The following is a 22,486-nucleotide window of genomic DNA, read 5'->3' as shown; positions in this document are numbered from 1 at the left end:
TGATCCTATGCAAATGAACTACAGTATGGAGCTTTGAGGAGACTGGAATCAATTAAAGGTATCATTAGCTCTGTCGACCATACTATTATTTAATAATAGCAGGTTTAAAAATAGGTGGTTGTCAATGTTGAAAGATTCTTCTCTCTCCCATGCAGCCTCCCAATAAACTCCAGGGTGCTGAGGGACTCTCCCAAGCTAATTTGGAGATGTAAAGAACTGAAACTAGGAGTGGAGCAAAAGGAAGTCCTAGTAGAAAAATTTATTTCATTCATATCAAGATGCCGAAGAGGTGCATGTTATAGAATTAAAATGGAAATGACAAATGTAGATATCCTTTCTTCCTTAAACATAATCAAACCTCTTGGGCTGCTGTAATAGAAACTGTACCTTTCTCATAACTTTTACAAGGGTGGCAGATGAAATGTTCCACTTTCCAGAATAACAATTTTTAAGATTATCCCAGTATCAGAGAGCTGTTTTCTTTCCTGCCTTTAAGAAAGAATGACAAATACGAAGTGGGAGAAAATAGAGAGGGCTTGCTTAGTGCTCCAGATATTATAGCTGGCAGGTAGTATGGGAGCAATCAATACTTTTTTTACTGGATTACAAAACTTCATGCATGTCATATTAAGATTATCTGAACTATATACATTGAAGATAGAAATTCAGAATATTTCATGGAGATGGTGATGGAAGAGACGAAGTCATAGGAATGTTTGTTTTTATGTGGTTGGTTGGTTGGTTGGTTTGCTTTTTTGCTAACAGATCTTTAGAAGGGAAAGTGGTCAGTTTCAGAACATGTCATTGCGCACAGTCAAGCAATACTAAGATACATGTTAACAATTACTTTTATAGATGATTTTTACTGCTTACATTCTCTTCAGAGGGACTCCTCCATACCACTACTACTACTCCATACTCCATACTACCACTCCATACTACTCCATACATACTACTCACATGGAGAAGCTGTGCAGAGCTACTTTTTAATAGTCTTAGGGCCTGCCAACTCAAAGAAGGGCAAGTCTAAATAAACACTTGCTCTACTAAGGTCAATGATATACTCCAGGGGCTAAAAACTAACACTCTGCAGAATGACATAAAATATTTTATTTATTTACTATTTTTAGTATTCAAAATATTTGCATTCACTTTTAATAAATAGCTATGAAATTAATTTTATTTGCAGCTAAATTCAAACAATAAAATCAAAATGTAGCAAAAATTTGTTGAAATGTCGCTTTGTGAAGAAGGTCATTGTTATGTAACATAATTGTTCATGTTTGTGCTTCCTTGAGTTTTATAGCTGCCTAGGGCTGATTTTGTAGTGAAGTTGCCAAAATTGTGCATACTTCCAGATCCTTCAAATATAACCCAACTCTACAAGACACGTCCAAGGAGCGTAGCAATTGACAGAACAATAAACTGCCTAATGTGCAGCACAGAAGTTCAAAAAACATGCTCAACAGCCCTCTTTTTTCTTTATTTCATTTACTCATCCAGTGGGATCTTATGAAACAAAACAGAACCTAAAAGAAACAAAATAAACACATGAGAAATAAGGCCTATAATGATTAACAAAATTTAACACAAAGGTACGAACACAAATGAATTCTTAAAAATCAAATAAACCTAAAATGCATTTGCAAAGTGTATGTCAAAACCATAAATAAAAAAATGCACATGTAGTTTAATAAAATTTAATATGACTTACATGTATGGTTTCCTTTAAAAATAAAATAACATGCACAACTGAATCTAACTCATACATTTAGGCAAAGGCAGCACTGAAAAGCATCTCTGAGTATCAGTGTAAAATCTGCTTTACCCCCAACTAGCCAAAGGGGAAAGAACAATTATGTGGACCTAACTATTCCAATATAAATTCAATTTTTCACCATAATGAAATGCATTTTATTTCTACTTACGTTATAGTCAATCTTTCTAATTGTGCACACGTATTTACGAAGTTGCATTCCATATGCAATTTTTGTGCAAATCTTTGTGTTTTTTTGTGGGCTACAATTCTGCCTTTTTGGCAGCATGGCTACCCTTTCTTGTTCTGCTTTTCCACTCAGAAGTCCCATTATGCACAGCAAAATGTGTAAGACAAGGTTTGTCCTATTATTTCATTATGACAGTACAGTACCATTCTGACCTCAGTGCTTTAAACTAAGGTCAATTTTCTCTTCAGCATTTTTGCTGCCAAAGTTCTTTAACAGATTATACACATGTATATTTTTTGTAGCACTTGCGATCTCCAACACAGAAACAGTTTCTGTGTAGAAATTTTTCTCATGTGAAGTTGCCTTGCAAGAGTTTGTTTGTTGTTCATCTTTCCATTTATCATCCTATATTTATCAATAAAAAATTTGGCACATATAATGGAGTAAACAGCAATTACCTCATTTGCATTCCATCTGATTGCAAATTGAATACCTGAGGCAACCAAATTATTTTCTGCTTCACTGTAGGTAACAGAGTATGTGCAAAACCAAACAAGCTTACTAGGTGTTATTTCATGTTTCTAACAGGGCTTGCCTAAATTCCTTTTTGCTGAAACAATCACTATTACTTGCCACAAAAAGCCAACAAAAACAGAAAGGATAAAAGGGATTTGGCTAAATCACACATAGAAATTATAATCTTAAAGCAAGTGCAATCAATTTAGAACTGCCAGGATTCTGTACTCTACTGTTTCAAGGGAAAGGTTTTAGGATATTAAAAAGATTAATTTCATAGGGTAATACTTACTGCAAAATCAACTGCTTCTGAATAATACCACATTCATTTCATGTTAATACATCACATGATATAAAACATAGTGGCATTGTTAACCTTCTCAACAAACTATTCATGTCTCACCCAGGATACAAGCAGACATGCTTCAGTATACCACTCCTGGTAGCACTTTGAAAATCTGAAGTCAGTGTAACCTCATGGAATGATTAATCCTGTACAGGGAGATTTATCATCAATGGAAAACTAGAAAGCAAAATGATGATGAGGTACTCTGAAGGAAAAAGTGCTTTTTCCTGTGAAAAGTAGCATTCCTCAGCAGATGCCTTTCAGGTATTTTAGACTGCCACCATCCTTGCTAGGAATACAATGAATGTTGCAGTTCAATTCATCTCAAGTAAAGAAAATTGGGGGAGACCACTCCATGGTAGTTCTAAGTATGTGTTACCTGTGTGGGTGGGTGGGTGGATGTTATTCAATTCTGATCACCACCACAACCAATTTAAACAAGAGAAATATAAACTTTGCTTTCATATACAGCTAGTCCTCTCTTAACAACCATTTGTTTAATGACAATTCTGAGTTATGAAAGTGCTGGAAAAAACAACTTACGACCAGTCCTTGCACTTACAACCATCACAGTGTCCCTGCGGTCACATGATCACAATTTGGGCACTTGGCAACCAGTTCGCATTTACGACTGTCACAGCATCCCATGGTCACATGATTGCCATTTTCGACCTTCCCAGCTGGCTTCCAGCAAGCAAAAACAATAGGGAACTGCGTGATTTGCTTAACAACCACATGGTTCACTTATCAATCACAGTGATTCGCTTAAGGACTGTCGCAAAAAAAAGGGTTGGTTGGATTCGCTTAGCAACTGAAATTCTAGTCCCCATTGTGGTTGTTAAGCGAGGACTACCTATACAGTAATTTGGAAATGATATGGACCATTAAATGAAGAATGATTTGAGAGATTTAAAAAAAAAAAAAAACTGCTGGAAAGTTAAAAGAGAGAGGGGGGGGGAGGGAGAGAAGTGGGGAAGAAAGAGAAATGCAGCAATATTCCCTAAAAAGGGAAATTTATCAAATTTTTGCCCAGTTAAGAACTGGGCAAAAAACACAGCAATTAGTGCCTTTTCAATTGCTGTTTGGAACTATGAGATTATTTTATGCAGTGATATGTCATGAGTAAGGATGGCGAGCAGGGGTCTCCCATCCAGACTGTTAAGCACATGCGTAGCACTGAGGAATTGGTCAGCCATTCAAAGAGACACAGATCGGGACCGCCTTAACCTTTGGGGTTTATATGTCTGGGTTTTCCCACGCTTCTTCAGTTTGTTAGGATTCCTGTTAAGTACTAGCAATAAATATTAGAGACCAGTTCCTTGTCTCAGCGTGTTTCCTGGCTGTTAGGACAGATGTTGCTTAATGTTACTTTCTAATTTGTACATTATTTTACTTCTTTTATTTACCGAAAAGAAAATAATGTTCTTACAGGTTTCTGAAATCTATTTTCTGGGGAAGACTGCATTGATATTCTGTATCATCAGCAAAATGCATGGAAAATCTTTTGTCTAGAATTTCAGGTAGAACCACAGTCGGAGCTAATACATCAACCTCTCACAATGAAAATACTCAAGTCTACTATTATTTTATATGGCTAGCAACATAAGTTCAACATTTATTTTGTAATAACTGCTTAGGAATACTAAAATATTCCAAGCATTTGAAAATGTTCTTTAAATTTCTGGCAGTGTTTCTTAACTTACCTCAGATGCTTTTTAAGTGTTTTTCCTGTTTTCTTAACTGTATGGTTTTTGTAATCACCAATAGCTCATCTAAACACCAAAAGCAAATACTCAGTTTCGCACTTTTTATTTTATAACTGGTTGCTAGCCTGCAGTGAACATGGGAACGATATGGAAGAGCAGAAAAAATAATATTTTTTTAAAATCTGGATTATTTTTTTTATCTCGCACTGATATTCCAGCCCAAATAACAGGTGTAAATCTAATATTGCATAACCTTAGGCCATTCCTAATGAGTAGCCTGCTTTTGCAAATGCATTAATCGGTGCACAGGGAGGTTAAGTGAATCACTGAGCAAGGTCACGTATCCTTTAGTGGCTGAAACACGCTGTAGTCCTGGCTCCTTTCTAGTCTTCCTTGAACTTCTGCAAACAAGCGGTCAGAGTAATAGATGCAACCTACCACTGTCCAATAGTATCATTCTGCTGGATACTTAAATATCAAATTAAAATCTTGCTCAACACTCTTGCACACTGATATACAGTACATGAAAAAATAATTAAAATACCAGAGAATTACTGATGCAATTACCTTGGTGTTTCTTGTATATTTTTAATCTTTATTTGTTTGTACTTTATTTATGGTCTTAACTGTGTATTCCTATTGTGTTGTTCAATGCCCAGAGTCCTAGTTAATTGCATTGGCTTGTAAATCCAATCCAGGTAAAATTGGAATACTGAAACTTTTACAATAAGATTTTGGAATAATTATAAAGTACAAACAGCTTCTTGTGGGAAATAGATCCAGTTTTGTTTTTTACAAGACACAACATAGATAAATAATTTCATGATTTCAAAAACTGGATACTAGAGCGGACTAAAGATTTGAGGTAGAGGAAAGATATACAGGCCTGCAAGATGGTTATGACAGTAAAAATACTGAAGGAGACTTTTGAAGAATGGAATCAGAAAATAGTAGCCACAATATCAGCAATGTCCGTAATAATGTCTACTTCTATGGATAGAGTATGTCCAAAAGTTGTTGAAGAAATGCCAGATGTAGAACAAATTTCATCCGACAAGTTAGAGATGGTATTGAAAGTGGATTTACAACTGACAGGCTAAGAGAATGACTTAGGAAAGGATGTTTCACTGGATCTACAAAAGAAACTGGCTGAGGTTTTAAAATTTAAAAGGGAAATACAAATGACAAACCAAGAGAGTGACCTGAATAACTTTTTCCTATTGGATTTACAAAACAGACTTGTTAAAGCTTTGAAGAACTCTGTGTGATGGGACAAAGAAGAAATGAAGAGAAATCAAATCCTACAACAATATTTGAATGAACTAAAGATTAAGACTGTTAGAAGTAAAAGGTAGGAATATAAAGTGGATTTATTTGATCAAGGTTAAAACAAGATATGTTGTTACTTCTGACAACCTTTTATGGACTTTCTGCTGACACCAGGACTGAACAGATGATGTTTTATGGATTTGTTTATAGATAAGAGATGGGATATGGGATGAAGAGATAAATGTTTGTAACCTTATAGGGGTTGAAGAGTCACTAAATTTGTTTATACTTGTTGTGATGAAGGTTGGAAATCACTTCTTTACATATTTCTTTACTCTTTATTTATTATAGCCTTACTTTTCTCTTTCTCCTTTTTCTTACACATTTTACCCCTTTCTAGTCTCCTTCCTTTCTTTATGTTTAGTTTGTATTAGATTTTACTATTATAAACAAAATTCTTAATAAAAATATACATTAAAAAACCAAAATATTTATAAATCTGATCTCTTTGGAAAAATAATTAGGAATGTGATGCTGAATCTATTATTGGAATATTAAAGTGCATAAATAGGTAGTTGAATGAATGATAGCCCCATGTCATGCCTTCAATAATTATTGATTGATTTAAATTCTCTTACAGTGAATTGCCTGCAATACTTCACTGTGTTCTTTCTTTCATCTTAAAAGGCATCTTCCCAGGATGATACTGAAATAGGTATATAAATTATGTTCAACATTTTAATCCAGGATGTACTATGTGTGTCTCAAAATGCAGAGTCATTGTTTTCATATTGCCTTATGAAATTTCTAATATGCACTTCCTTCTTCTATAATACAACCAGCATTAATGATATGGTTCCTTGTTTTGTACTGATGAATGAGTGACAAAGTCATTTTTTTAAAAAGTTTGAATAACTTTATTTCAAAATAGTATGTTTGCAAGTTTGTTATGTTTATCATTCATTCAAATCAGGGGTGGATGGAATGGTCAAAGAAGAAAATGCAAATAACTGTAATGGATATATGTAAAAGCCACTATTTTCATATTTTGGAAGTGGCTTACATAAAACTGTGTGCAATCCATTCTGAGAAAAGATGTGGGGAAAAATCCATGTTAGATGGATTACAGTGATGCTGACAGCTCTTGCTTTTCTTTCAATATAAAGCAGGCTATAATATCAAAAGGAAGCTAGTGAGAAAGAACATGGCCATTCAAAGGGCTCTATGATTAAATTATTTTGGTTTTTACTAGAGAAATCAATAAAAAATAATCCTTCATATCTCAGGGCAATTTATTTAATGCCTGAATTTCTGTGACAAGAACTACTCGATTATTGTTCTCCATATCTTTTAATATTGTTAAATAAATAAAATTCCCAATAACTGTGTATAAAGGACACAGAAGGCTGCTTTATACAAGAGAAAATATTAATCAAACCAATACTGTCTACTCTGACTGCAATTTTATTAAGTCTTAATGACATTTATTACTTGATCCCTTTCCAACCTAGACCTTCTGAATGCTACCTGGAAACACTGCCAACTCTAAGGTATGGTCCTTTCCTCTATATTAGTCAAATTAAAAAGAGCAGGATGGTCCCAAGAATGGAAGAATGGAAAGATATGGACGTATTTTTTTTATTACAGCTGTCATCCCCAAGATTGAACACATCTTTAGACTAAGCCTCATAATGTTCCTAAATGGTCTTTCAATTATGGAATAAACTAAGAAATAAATGGTTCAAAATCCAGATGAATGGAGGGAAATTACTGTATAATAGGACAAGTTGTATTGACTTCACTACATAAAAATGAGTCAAATTTACAAGTTCTTTAAAATACTATCTCCAAAACATGCTGTAGCCTTTTTATGAGTAAAAAAAATCACTGAAACGGAAAAATCAATTTAACATATTGATTAATAATATATATCCTCAGTCCCTATATTATTTAATTTTAAGAAAACTGGAAAACCTCTGCCAGAGCTATGAGCATAAGTTGTGTCAAAATGTTTTGCATGAAGAGCAGGACATACTTCGCTGGACTTTTTCATGCTATGCCCATTTTTTTAAGGAAAACTGATTTTAGTTGAACCAGAGGTTAACAACATGGCATCTGTGGGCACATTATTCTCAAATGGCATTTGCGAGATCCCAAAAATGAATGCATATTATTTGTAAATACTAACATATTGTGATTACAAAAACAAGAATAGGAAAATCTCTGAGATTTGGTGATCTTGTGAGTTTTCAGCTATTCTAAAATGATTACTGTATTATTGCTGCCTGAACATGATGTGCAAGAGTCTAAACAGTAATGATCTTACTTTAGAATCACAGAACGTAAGAACTGGGATGGACCCTGATGCTTGTTCATTACCCCAGGTTTGCAGTGACAGTCAGATTTGCTGTATTGTATCAACAAATTACATAGGGATTAATTAATTATAAAAGGATACAGGTAAAAAAATTAAACTTGAAGTTATATAATATAATACAGGGCATTTCTGCACAAGAATTCATTTTTATTCAAGTACTTCCTAATGTATAGTACGTACATTCCCACAGAGCCAAGGTTATCCTCAGTAGTTACTATGTTTACAAAAAACATGACTGTTGATTGCATGCACACAGTTAATGCCATGACTGGCTTGGTCCTGTCAAGAGAACTGATAAAACAGAAGATTGAAAGAATATTGATTAAATATTAAATATTGATTAAAACTGTATGTGTACCATAAAAGCAAAATTATCATGCTTTGTTTCCTTTTCAGCCCTTCTCAGATTGGAAAAAGCCACCTCAGGGGCAGAAGAAGGCCTTTATCAAGCTTAACAAGGCTTTTTGTTCCTGTGCCATATCCTAATCCACTTTTGAAAAATCCCTCATTTTTCAAGCACGTTGCCACATAGTGAAAGTTTGTTTAGGAGCTTCTGCTTGAGGAACACAGCCCCTTTGGCAAAGAAACAAATTAATTCTATATCTGCATACATGACTTCTTTCTGTTTTTAGTCCTACATTTAAGCAGAAAATCAATGTTTATGTTTGTCATTCTAAAGGGATTATTTAGAATTTCTATTTAGATTTTAAATTGGTCAGTTTCCACCCCAGGGGGCTTAGAAGTAGGTCAGTAAATCAGGTCAAACAGGGAGAGACAAAAGGGATGGCTATAACATCTCCCTGTTTTTTGTTTTTTTTTACTTTTCTGGAGTGAGAGCAGGTTTGGATGAATGGGATCTCTAAATATTCTGCCTGCAAGTAAGGACAGTGTGCTAATAAAAAGCAGTTGATCTTATTTGTACAGAAGGAACACCCAACTATGCAACTATGTTCTTATGGAGAGAAAAGGAGAGGGATATACTAAAAAGACTCTGTGAGCACATATTCTTATCGCGCCGCAGCTGGGGAGAATGGGTGGGATAAAATAGTGATTTGAGCTTGGAAAGAAATCAGGGGGAAACAAAAACTTTGCTCAGGACAAATTGAAACCTGCCCTGCTTTATGCAATAGTATTAAGTTTTAAGTCCAGCAGTTGCATTTCTGAAATGTCATGACATCTTTGAGCTGTCAATCAGGCAGCATGTTAAGACAGATTTTCTTACATGTAAGCATAGAGTATTCTTGGGTAGAACCTTCAGCTATTTTATTTTTTAAAATTGGTGTTTCTGATGCATTTTATCATGTAAGTTGCTTTGGGAATGCTATCTGTAAACTTGATTCTGATTCTTTTAGCAGAATAGATTCTCGGCATTTTACCATCAGCAGTAGCCTATGCTCGGGTACTACCATTCCCAGCAGCCAACATCACTCCCAGGCCTAATTATCAGGACCCAACTCCCTGGGCATTCATTCCACTTGACCTTATTGGGCTGGGGGGTGGGGTGGTCTATATAGGCCTGTAGCAGGCAATAGGCACAAAGGGGGAGACTTTCCTCTTGGATGACACAGGATGAAGGTTTTACTTTACTTCACATTGCCTTTTATTTTACGTGTCTGGAGAGTCCTGCAATAACATGAAAAGGATGAGGAGATTTCCAGTAGGGAAGTATGGCATGAGGGCGGGGAGGTTTAAGAAGTCCAGGAGAAAGAAAGGAGATGAAACATTTATGTCTAAGGCAACTGAGCCCACAACATGAATGTGACAGGGCAAGTGGCTCAGAAGGGACCCTCCCTAGAACTAGGAAGGAACATGCAACAACATGGTGCTTCCTCCCTGAACCATCAAGGATGGATATGAATAAAAACAATACAAATTTTGAAAGAGGAAAGGAAAGTAATAAGTGAAAAAAAATACAAAGAAAAAATAGAGAAGAGAAAAAGAAAAGAAAAGAAAAGAAAAAGTTATAAAGAACTTTTCTTTATAAAGAAGAAAAGTTATAAAGAAGGCTTCCGGTCTTCTTAACAGCAGTCACAAGTACATTTATATTTTACCCTCTCTCTCTAAGGTTACAACATAATTTCCTTCTTTTCAGAGTCTACCTTTTCTAATCATCAAACCCATAAATCACAAGTTCATTTTTTTTCTTTTTTCAACAAAAAATCCATAAGGGGTTTCCAGTCACTAATAAAGGCACAGGGACTGGCTATCTGAGGGACCATTTGTCTTCTGTAGTTTTTGCCCATCCTGTATGAGCAGACAGAGTTGGCATGTTTTGGGTCATTGGTTAAACAGTGTCATCTGCTTGGACCCAGGTAGCAGGCTTTCTCTGTTGCAGTGCCTGTCCTCTAGAACAGCATCCATTAAGTACCTACCCTGAGCTCCTTTAAACAGACCCTAAAATCCTGTCTTCCTCCAAATCTTGGGCATGTCCTCTCATGGGAATGTTTTGTGTTCAGGATGTGTGGTTTATTGCTCCTTTATTATTTTTCCCTATCTGTTATATTGTTTCAAATTGTTCTTAATATTGTATGCTGTGAGGGAGAGAGAGAGAGAGAGAAACAGCCTGAGCTCATACAGGAGAGCAATCAGATCTTGGTGCAGGTGCTCTCCACATCAATGGCATTGCCACATAAACAAAAGATTTAAGATTTAAATCTCTAAGAATTAAACCCTGGGACTGTTAAAAACAAGAGACTTGATTCTGAAGTAATTTATCTCCTTTGTTATTATATCTGTGATAAATGCAAAATAATACAAGTCTTGTCTTTGACTCTTCTGTTTTTAGCCCGATTGCTGGTTGAATTGAATCTAGAGAGAGAAGAGTCTTGGAGAAACCCAGACAGAAACTGTAATCATGCAGAAGCAACCAACCTCTTCCTCATGGGGAAGAGCGGCTTCAGTAGCTTCTTAATAAACTTGAAAAAAAAATGTATGGTAGCTTTCATTGGAGCCAAAAGCCTAGCACTTTTAGCTTCCAAAAGTCAGGTTTTACACTTAAATGCATTAACAAAACATTGGGCACTTGACTTCTTTCTTCCAAATTAATTATGTTGCTGCTACAATAGTCTTACCATATCAGAAGACTGGTGGCTGCTACATGAAAAACAAACTGATCTTGCAACAGTACAAATTTTAAAACAAAAATAAAATTAGGATTCCTTGTTACAAGTTGGTCTTTTTTTTTTCAAAAAAATCACAATAAAAAAATCAAACTTATTCATCATAGGTATAAGAAGCCCAAGTGTAAAGTTTTTTTTTTTAATTAAAAGCTTTCAAAGCTGCTCAAATGATTTGTTCTTGCAAAATGTCTGTCATCTGAAAAGAGGTAACATGTAGTTCATGGACATACAATTTCATTTACCGAAAGTTCTAATTTAATCCAAATTCCCCTTACCACCTAGCTGCCAAGCTTAAATTTTTCCAATCAATTTATGACAGGCCTGGCTAACTATACCTGGCCCAAAACTCAATTATCTATTCTCTGTATGACCGATTTAAGGTATGTTTTTTCTCACCCCAGGCAGAAAAGAGAAAATCTTCATATGAAACTTGCACTAACTGATCATTTTAAGACAAATAGCTATATTTGTTATTTATTCAAAGTAAAAGGTACTCTTCATTTTTGTTTCATAATTAAATGCTTCCTAAATGTCTGACAAGAAAAAGGAAGAAAAGGTGAAAATTCAAGGATGACCTAGAGAGGGAGCACAGTGACCTTGACACAGAAATATCAACCAAGATTTGTCTTGAGACCAGAGGAGTGAAATTGGAAACCGAGTATTCTGAATCATTAATGAATTCCAACTATGTACTTGGAACTTAATTTTTCTTTGGAAAAAGAAAACACAAGTTCTCTTAGATTTCTTCCAAAGTATCTGTATGCATGCCTTTCTTAACTTAGGCCACCTTTATTTAACATTTAAAAGGTTTTTTTCTGGATTGTACTGTTTAATATAATTACTCTGAAATCACTTAATTTTTTTTTTTGTAGATGAAAACCATTTTAAATCCGTCAGCAATAATGGATGAATAAGGGGAATAAAGAGTTTTCCCCAGGGAGAGTATTACATTTATTATGGGTAGTTTGCAACTGTATTAAATCAAAATACATTGAGCCATTTAAGTTTAAGAACATGCACTTTAAATTGCTTGGATCTTTTCGTTTATTATAAAAATATGCCATTATAAAGAACTTGAACCAAAGTTTCTAGAAAAACTGGAAAATCTCTTGGGTGTCAGGGCCAGGTCCTACTCTGGGAAGTCTGAGGAGAAAGTTGCTTCAGATGACCCTGTGGAACAGTGGCCTACCTCAGAGAGAAGCAGGGAGACACCTGGAGATCATTTGGCTACAGAGCATTCGGAGCAGCTGGAAGCAGGAGAGGATGAGGGACCTGATCCAGGACCTCCTCCCAGCTCTAAGGCATGTAGGGCTGAATGAAGGGCAGAACAGAGGAGGTTTGTGCAACTCCGCACAAGGCAAGGGTGTTCCTACCGGGGTGATTGATTGTACATGGTGGGGGCTCTATTTTAGAGCCCCTGCTAGCAAGCAAATCCTTGTTGGGTACAACTGCTCTGTTTGCTGGAAACTCTGCTTGTTTGCACCCTGAACTCCTGCATATGGAAACTGTTCCTTTGAACCTGGACTAACGGACAACCTGTCCATGACACTGAGATCCTTGGACCAGGCCTCCACAATGCTTTTGCCCATTGCTTTAGACCTAGTTACTGAAAACTCTTTACAGACAAGTTTCTAAGACAGCTGGGACTGTTCAAAACCATGCATGCAACTGCATACATGCCTTGCCTTTGCAACTGAACTTGTGTGAGTGTGCACACACATACACATTTGAGATAGGACACTGGGTACCCATATCAATAAGGAAATACATAAGATACCCAGAGAGCAATGTTGTTAAATGGAATGATAGCACAGGTAAATGATTATAGCTTGCTTTTATAGTGGGATGGAACTTTTTACCATGTTATGGGATTATTACGGAATGTAAGATACTATAAATCGAATATGGCACTGAAAGTAATTGGGTAAAAGACTCAGCATTTTCTCTACCATCCACAACAACCATTATGACTGACTCACTGGTGCATCATCAATGTTCTAAAGAAACAGAGACTGCCCACGTTCCATTTAACCTCTGCCCCAAGGACAATGTATTGCTATTGACAGCAGTCAGTATATGTGGTGTTCAGTTCCTGCCTCTCTATAGTACTATGAAACTACTAGCTTGTGCTGTAACATCTTTTAATGAATCATGGCCCTCTTTAGAACAGTTAGAAAGCAAATAGTATTCTGAAGCGTAACACAGAATGCAGCTAGAAATGAATACCAATGACTTAACTGCATACAGTTAAAATAGTGAAAACTACTCTGTTTTGAGCCCAATTCAATAATAGCTATGCTTTCTGGAAAAAAAAACTATATGTTGTTCATTGAAGAAGAATACTAGTAAATGCTATAGAAATTATAACTGCAAAATATAACTGGTGAACGTATGGTACCATAACACATAACAATGATAAATAGTGTGTATGTGGGAAGAGTTAGAAAAATCCCTGACAACTGTAGTGCTTCACTGCACCCTTTCTACCTGGTTTATTGGTAGCAATGCAGAATTGCGGTACCACGTTGATCAATATTATTTAAAACAAAAGGTATTAATCCAGCACTTTGCTGTAGTAATGATTACTCTTTAGAAAAATAATACCTTTCCTTTCCACAAAATAGAAGCTACCAAAAGACACAAAGAAAGGACAAGTGAGATTGCTTTTGCTCTCTTTTGTGTAAGATCTCCACATTTTTCATTTACTGTTCTCTTGACCCTTGTTTTTGAGAAATTGCTGGTTCCTTGATCCTCACTGAATTCTTGTGAAGCTGAAATACAAGTAAGCTTCTAATGCAGAATTTGGAATTCTGTATTAAATCAAGGGTGTTCCTAATGCATTTATTAGCAAAACATCATCCCAAGAAAACAGTTTCTGATCTGGGGCCCTGAAGAGTCTGTACATGTGTGCTACTTTTGGCACTTTTTTCTCTGCGGAGATATTTCAACTCCTGAAATCATAAAAAGCATAGCAATTGTATATTTTGTACCACTTATTAAGGCATTGAAGAATATAAGATAATGCTGAAAAGCAGAATGCAAAGTAAACCCATTTTTAAGCTATGGAAAATCTTACTTAAAAATATTTGTCCATTTCTTTCACTTGAAAGCCAACACCGAAATGTCTTCAATGAGCACTGTACAAGCACTGTACTAGCTTCCCCAACTTGTATTTCAATTTAAAATTCAGTTATTATAGTCCTAACACATATGGGAAGCATCAGTTCCATTGTCTTATGTAAACAAATGTGATGCTCCTACATGTAAAAACTATTCTCATTCATTCTGATGTCAAGATTAGACATCTGACAAATTAAACGTATGCACAAATATATCTTTTCCCATTACTCTGAATGTCTAGACCCTGGCACATACGTGCATTTATTTATTTTATTTATCGAATTTTATTACCGCCCATCTCCCCCCAAAGGAGAATTTATTTATTTATAGAATAAATGTGCCAATTGCTTTATGTAGTTGATTTTGAGGATCTGAAAGAGCATAAAACGATAAGATTTGTGATCTATTATCATTATATATTGTTTCCAGAAGTATTTGTGACATTGTTACTTTTGATGGTAAAATAACAAGCCTCCCAAGTTTTGGAACCTTTGGCTCCCCAGTTGTTCCTGAACTGTAACTCTAAGTAGCCCCAACCCACATTGCTAACAAAGAAGAATAAACACAGAACAAGAGAAACCTTTCAGCTATTAGTGTGTCAGATTAAAGCCAATATTAGTATATTTAATTAAGAAGTCCCTGTGAAGTTAATGTCTTAGGGAATTAAAATCTTACTCACTTATAATACCACCTTGACTTTTATACTGATTTTAAGCTATTTAGATTGTAATTAATAATGTAAAGGAAAGAACTTCCTTTATACCCTTCCTCTATATGTTATCTTTCTATTTATAACAATTTTTCATCTTTTCATTTACTGAGGAAAAATATACAAGTACCATTTTTTCTCCTTCTTGAGGATGATTACAAGTTGTAAGTGATCTTCTTTCCTCCCCCAAAGTGTCTCAGAATGATTTAAAAGCCTATATAGGAAGGAAGGAAGGAAGGAAGGAAGGAAGGAAGGAAGGAAGGAAGGAAGGAAGGAAGGAAGGAAGGAAGGAAGGAAAACAAAGCCAACAGATGGAAGAAAGGATGGGCAGAAGCTGTCATGGCCCTAAAATATCAGAAACATTCACATAAAAATAGCTACTATTCTCTGTGCTGCAAAATCATAAGACAGTAGTCTGGAAGAAATAACCTAGCGAGAAGACTGGGGAGAAGACTTTCATTGTGTACTAACTCTTCTTCATTCATATAACTTTACAAGGGAGGTGATTCAAATGATACTGTCTTCCATCTGTAGCTCTCCCATATTTTCCCATTACTTTTTCTGTCTTCTTTCTTCCCCAGAAATTCTGTTAAGGAGTGGAAGAAGAAATAGCTGCACAATGTTGCTTATACTTCTGGAAGCAGCCTTTTTCTCCGAAAAATGAACTGAAAATGCCTGTCTAGTAAAGCAATACAAAACACTTCAAGATTAAAAAAAATTAAACATGAAACTAAAAATGTCCTATTCCAATCTTATCAAAAGTGTTCCAACATCAAGATGGCCATTTCAACTTACCAAAATAGTCTGAGTTCAAAATGGGGTGCACTGCAATGCAGAGACCAGAATGCCCTGTTTCTATGTCAGAGCACCTCTGATAAGGTTGGAAGAGGACAATTCAGTTCATTTTCATCTCAAAACATTTTGGAAACCTCTACAATCCAGTTGATGATAACAGCATCTCTAACACTTCTGAAAAACTCCTGGAAATAAAAAAGCTCAAAAGCAATCGATCAAGGAATTTTACCAGATTTGCTTACCTACTAATAAGAAACTAGATGAATACTCTAATCTACAGGTATATGTGTATTATAAAGGGCATGGAAAGCTTTCCTAACTGCAAGACATGCTCCATTAGTTGCAACAGACATTTCACTTTTACACATACTAAGAAATGAAGGATGGATCTATATTCTTTGCAGAAGTAAACAAAGCAATCACTGCAAGTAAGAACTTTGTATACTCAAATTCCTGTACCTGTAATGTCACACTCCAATGCACATTTACCTGAGAGTTAACCTATTTACTGGTGTTAGACAATAAGCTTACCTTGATTACGTAAGCTGTGTTTAAGCATTCACCTATATGAAGGACTCTCTCCAATCTTCATGCAATCAAATAGGTGGCCCAAAAGGGAAGTGTACTCACAGTGATTTGAAGACAAATTTAGCTCTCCATGTGATCCAAGATAGAAACAGTAAATTCTGGGTCACATGACAGCTGTATACCCCTCAAAAAATTAGGAACCACCACCAGTTTCTCCCAGGAGGATCTCCTCTATTTGGAATAGTCAGTCCTGAAAGTACCAAAGTGCCAAGACATGTGTCAAAGCTATCACTTTGAATTGTGCCCAGAAGCCAACTGTATCTAATGCAAAGGCTAAAAAATTGATATGACTAAAGTGACTAGTACCAGTAACTTTATAAGCCACTACATTCTGGACCAAGTGTAGTTTCTGAGTGGTCTTTAAAGGCAGCCCAATGTAAAACTAAGTGTCATTTTAGACACTTCTTTCTGCTCCAGGAAGGGCAAATTCACTATCCAGATTTGGGTGAAAACCCTCCTAACTGACCTCCATCTATTCTTCTAGCAGTAGCTGTGAGTCCAGGTAGATCACCAGATTGTGGACCTATTTCCTTAGGGGCAGTGCTACTAGCTACCACAAATGAGCAAACAGCAACCCTATTTTGCCAAGGTCCAGTTTCAACCTGTTTTATCCTATTCAGACCATGACACAAGGTTTTGATGGCAATGGGTATGGTCAAATAAATCTACATTTAATAGCATATTAAAAATGGGTTGAAACTGAACCATGGCAAAATAGAGTTGCTGTTTGCTCACTGTGGTAGCTAGTAGCACTGCATTATAACACAGTGCTCCCAATCTGCACAGGCAGTCCAGAAAAATACCATGGTCGATGGTATGAAAAGCCATCAAGGGTTCTAATATGGCGCGCAGTACTCCGGTTGATATCTCTATGCTGCACAGTCCTGAAACCTGACTGAAAAGTGTTCAGATAATCCACTTCTTCTGGATTCCAAGCACAAACTAAAAAGGGGAAGTTGGAGACTGAGCAGAAGTTATTAAGCAACCCTGGATCCAGTGACAGCCTCTTCAAGAGGAGACACACCACAGTCTTTTTTCAAAACTGCTGAAAATTTCCCTTTTGAAAGGAAGCAATGATAATCTCTTAAATTTTGAATCCAGATTGTCTCATATACCCCAGCCCCATGCTGAATCTGAGTAGAAATGTTAGAAACAGTAAATTGATGCAGATAATTTAAATGATCATAGGGCCATATTACATCAAGCTATTCTATCTTCAAATTGTATTTACTTTACTGTAAGTGTATACCAGCAAAATATGTGTGGGGACCAATGTGTATGATGAGTGAATAACCAAATATTTCAGGCTCAGACCCTCTGTCTGGAAAAATTCAACCCACTAGTCCTGTACATTTTTTAAAAAAACTTTCCATTAGGGCCAAAGGAAATTAAAACAAAAACAAAAACCTGTGTGCCTTGTGGGTGTATTTCAAAACAAAAAGCTTGTGGGAGGAAAGAATTAGATAATCCTTCCTGCACATTCTGAACCCAAACCAAACTGCAAAATAAGTAAAATCAGAAGTGAAATAGAATCATATGAAATACATTTTATGTGATGTCTACATCAGTTCTGAATTGTTTAAAATTGCAGAGTAAAAAAATGTAAATGGATATGTCTAATGTCTCATTTTGTAATGCTTGTAAAATACAATGTAAAAGCAATGTGTCCATGAATCAAGATGAACACTTCAAATATTATCCTAATTTTATTTCATGGTAATCAACCACATTCTGGCACTTAAGAGAGCCAGAATGGTGTATGGTTAAGGTGTTAGGCTGGCACCAAGGAAGCCCACGTTTAAGTCCACCTTCTGCCACAAATGACTTTGGATCAGTCAATCCCTGTCAGCTCAATCTATAACTGTTGTGAGGAAAAATGGGAGCTCCTGACTGAAATCTAAAAAATACATTCCATTTTCAGAGGCATCAGCCATGGTATTATTTCTTTACAGTATTCTGCAAATAGCAAAAATCTTTGTCTGCAAATCTACTTCTAACTACTTTCGCATGTCATGATGTTTAACTAACCATTCTTATGGGGTTTTGTTGTTGTTGTTGTTATTGTTTTGTGGTGGTGGTGGTGCTTTCGAGTCAGTGTGGACTCCTGGAGACTGCCTGGACTAGTCCCTGCAGTTTTCTTGGCAAGATTTAGGAAGTTTCTTGCCACTGCCTCATTCCTGGGGCTGAGAGAGAGTGACTGGCTCAAGGTCACCCAGCTAGCTTTGTGCCTAAGGTGCGACTAGAACTCACAGTCTCCTGGTTTCTAGCCCAGTGCCTTAACCACTACACCAAACTGGCTCTCTTATAGAAATACTGATGAGAAAATAAGACTAATTACAGCAGCTTTTGGAAACTAAAGTAAAATAGAGAAGAGGAGGCATATATAAGCCTATATTCATGGTATCTTTACTAATGATATGCTACAACTAGTCCCACTTTAGGCATGAAGCCAGCTGGGTGACCTTGGGCCAGTCACTTTCTCTCAGCAGTAGGAAGGAGGCAGTGGCAAACCATTTCTCAAAAACCTTGCCAAGGGACTGTCCAGGCAGTCTCCGAGAATCGGACATGATTGAATGGATTAAAAAACAAAACGTATTACAACAATTTTTTATTTGTCTGTTACTGTTCCCTATGATTGAAATAAACTTGGACGCCCTTTTCCAAGAAGCATTAAACACACTTAAATGCACAAGTCAATGAGCACAAGCACCCTTAACTCTATGTTAAATCATAGCATCATATAATACTTAATCTATTAGTTAAGCAATTCTCCACTATTAAGATTTTACCTGTTATTCACTTCCATTTCCAGAAGTGTCACGACAGCAAAGAAACAGCACGTTACGATATCGAAGGGCCATAAGAACTGTTAGTTTCTGAAAGCCTATTCATGTGAAATAAAATATTTTGATATTCATACCCTGCTCTCTGATGTCTTTTTTCAGAGAAAGAGCTTTTTAGTGTATGACCATTCAAAAAACAATTAAATACAAGACAACAAATAAATAAACAAGCAAACAAGAGAAAGATGAATATTAATTGTTCAAAATCCCAGCAACAGTATTTTCATTGCTAGAAAGGCCCAAGAAAAAGGACTCCTCTAACATTTTAAAGCATTTTCTACATTTGGGGGGGGCTTTAAGTCAGAATTGATTCCTGGTGACTGCCTGGAGAAGTCCCTGCAGTTTCCTTGGCAAGGTTTTTCAGAAGTGGTTTGCTATTGCTTGCTTCCTAAGGCTGAGAAAGAGTGACTGGCCCAAGGTCACCCAGCTGGCTTTGTGCCCAAGGTGGGGCTAGAAGTCACGGTCTCCCAGTTGCCTTAACCACTAAGAGAACCACTGGCTCTCTTCTATTTTCTACATAGTTTGTCTTAAATAGTTTTTACACTCCAAACAAGAAGTAAATGTTCTCAAAATAGTTGTCATGTCTCTCTTATAAATAACCATTAACTCTACCACTTTTGTTAACTTGCAGAGTAATTTGTATTATCCCAACACACACTATCATCATCATCATCATCATCATCATCTCCATCACATATTAACATGTACTTCTAATATATAACCCGTATTTTTTTAAAAATTAAAATTATAAGCATAGCTTAAAACATTTCTAAACTACATTCTCAATGTATATATAGATTTTATTTTCAGCCTTCTTTTAAAACTAATTAATAAACCTAGAATACAGAATCTGAGAAATATGACTTCTGAATGATCTTTTCCTTCTGTGTAACTATAATCAGCTCTGGCTTGTACTGGCCTTAGAATTACACAGAACAGTTACTCAAGATGTACACAAGTCTTTTTATCTGAGGAACAGGAGTTTATATCAAGGTGTAGGAATATTTTTCCTTTATATTCTTTATATTCAAATCAGAGAAAAACTGTAACAAACTTCTCCATATAACCTATAAAAGGTGATTGGTAGTTATAACTAGGGCTGTGCAATTCCTCAGTAAAAGGTGCTTTGGAGTAAGAGAGCACATACCAAGCACCTCTTTTCATATTGTTAAAGCAGCCATGTCTTGTTCCAGGATCATGTGGCTGCTCTGAAAACTGCTCCAAAGCAACTTCACAAACAGCCATGCAAGCCTAGAAAAAAGACAGGGATGCTTTAAAGATCTAAAAAGACCCTTCTTTTATGTGTTCCCACACATTCCAAACCCTCTTCTGAAGGAACTGCAAAGGCCTAATTATAACCTTGCTTACTGGAAATATGGGAATGAAAAGTGCATGTGGAAATACTTAATCATTATTTCTATTAAGAAAAATATATAATTCACTCACTCATTTCCATCTGTTTTCTAACATAAAGCTCTAAGGGTATATATTTTCACTGAGCCCAAGATCCTATCCCTATGCAAAAATATATACTTGCAAATACACACAGACACACGTATTTATTATAATTAAGAAGTACCAGGGCCTGAAAGAGCAACTAGGGAAGATGTAGAAAGTGAAGGCTAAAGTGGTCCCAGTGGAGGTAGGGGCACTCGGGACTGTGACCCCCAAGCTGGGAGAGTGGTTCCTACATATCCCAGGAACAACATCAGAGCTCTCTGTCCAGGAGAATGCAGTGCTAGGAACAGCTAAGATACTGCGCAGAACCCTCAAACTCCCAGGCCGCTGGTAGAGGAACCAGGATTGAAGAAGACACATACCACCCATAGGGGTGAGAAGGGAATTTTTATATGAAATTGCTTTTATTATTCATAAGATCAGAAAGAAGTAGGGCAAGGGACACTTACACAGAAAGAGTATGGCAAATTGGAATGTGCTTAGGTGACACAATACTCAACAGTCTGACTTCTGAAACATCCACTCAAACCCATATTTCTCCTCTTACCTATTCAGAGTAACCACAGTGGCATAAAAAAGTGGTGTGCTGTGAAATGAACCTGAAAATTGAAAAGGAATGGGATTCTGTGCTCTGCAAAATGCCATTTTTGTACCAGAATATTCATATATGAACCTTTAACAGTATGTTAGCCTACATTTGCTTGATTGCCAAAATACAGTAAACCTTTCCAGATGTCATATTATTACATGTTGTTAACTTCAAGAATCACAAATACAGTTTTACTACACATACCCTTACAGATTCCTGAGAGAATATTAATTGCCTAGACCAGTGGTTCTTAAACTGTTTCAGCCAACTACCCCTTTTCCTGGGCTCAAATAATGTCACCCCACCCCACCCCCCCAAAAACAACCTCTGTTGTTTTGCACAAGCATCTTAGCAGTGGCAGTCCCAAATTGGATCCTCAACTCAAAAACCAGCAATTAGCAATGGCAAATTACCCCCAGGATATACCCCCAGTTTAAGATCCACTGACCTAGGCTGAAAGAGTGACCTTAGAAGTGATGCTTGCAGCTTCTCTGCAACCCCCACCCCTTCTTTCTTCTCTGGTCCATAGGTTAAATGCCAGCCAATTTTCACTGGACCATCTATCATACAGGAGCTGCTGCTCTATTCTGGCTACGACCATTTACATAAAGAACTTGCATGAACAACAGTGTGGTTTTTCAGCTGCTTGTACCACCACAGAAATATCAGGATAGTTTGACTCTCACTGCAGCCTTGAGAATGAAAATTGTTTTTTTCTTAATGATCTAAAACATGACAATGTTTTGAACTCACTTTATATAAAAGTCACACAAAACACCTCATTATGATAAGGAACCTGGTGAAAGGAAGACCTAAAGAAGTTTCATTTATGTGCTCTGCATATAAAGATATGCTGCTTCCCTACCCCTACTTACACTGGTTCTTCTGCAGCAGGAGAGCAACCTTACATAGCAATCAATTCTATTTTATGAATAAACAGTACCTACTTTCTTGAAGGAATGTAATCAAAGCATATCAGAACTCTGTGGTCATTTAGAAGTGAGGACAAAGCTTCATGCCCTTATCTTAAGGATCCATGGATAAAAACCAATGCTGGTTAGCCAGGAGGAGTTCTAGAAACATTGCCATTGCCAGGACCTTTGGT

At 36.4% G+C, this 22,486-nt stretch overlaps 1 protein-coding gene across 2 annotated transcripts in view; it reads right to left on the bottom strand.

Annotated features, from left to right (window-relative positions):
- NTRK2 (neurotrophic receptor tyrosine kinase 2) overlaps positions 1-22,486 on the bottom strand; it is a 202,659-nt gene that overhangs the window by 109,570 nt on the left and 70,603 nt on the right. The gene's annotated exons all lie outside the window — the stretch shown is intronic.

This window comes from Candoia aspera, chromosome 2 (genome assembly GCF_035149785.1).
Source record: "Candoia aspera isolate rCanAsp1 chromosome 2, rCanAsp1.hap2, whole genome shotgun sequence".
Lineage (NCBI taxonomy): Eukaryota > Metazoa > Chordata > Lepidosauria > Squamata > Boidae > Candoia > Candoia aspera.
Note: the sequence above shows the minus strand (reverse complement) of the source record. Positions and strands in the feature narration are given on the sequence as shown.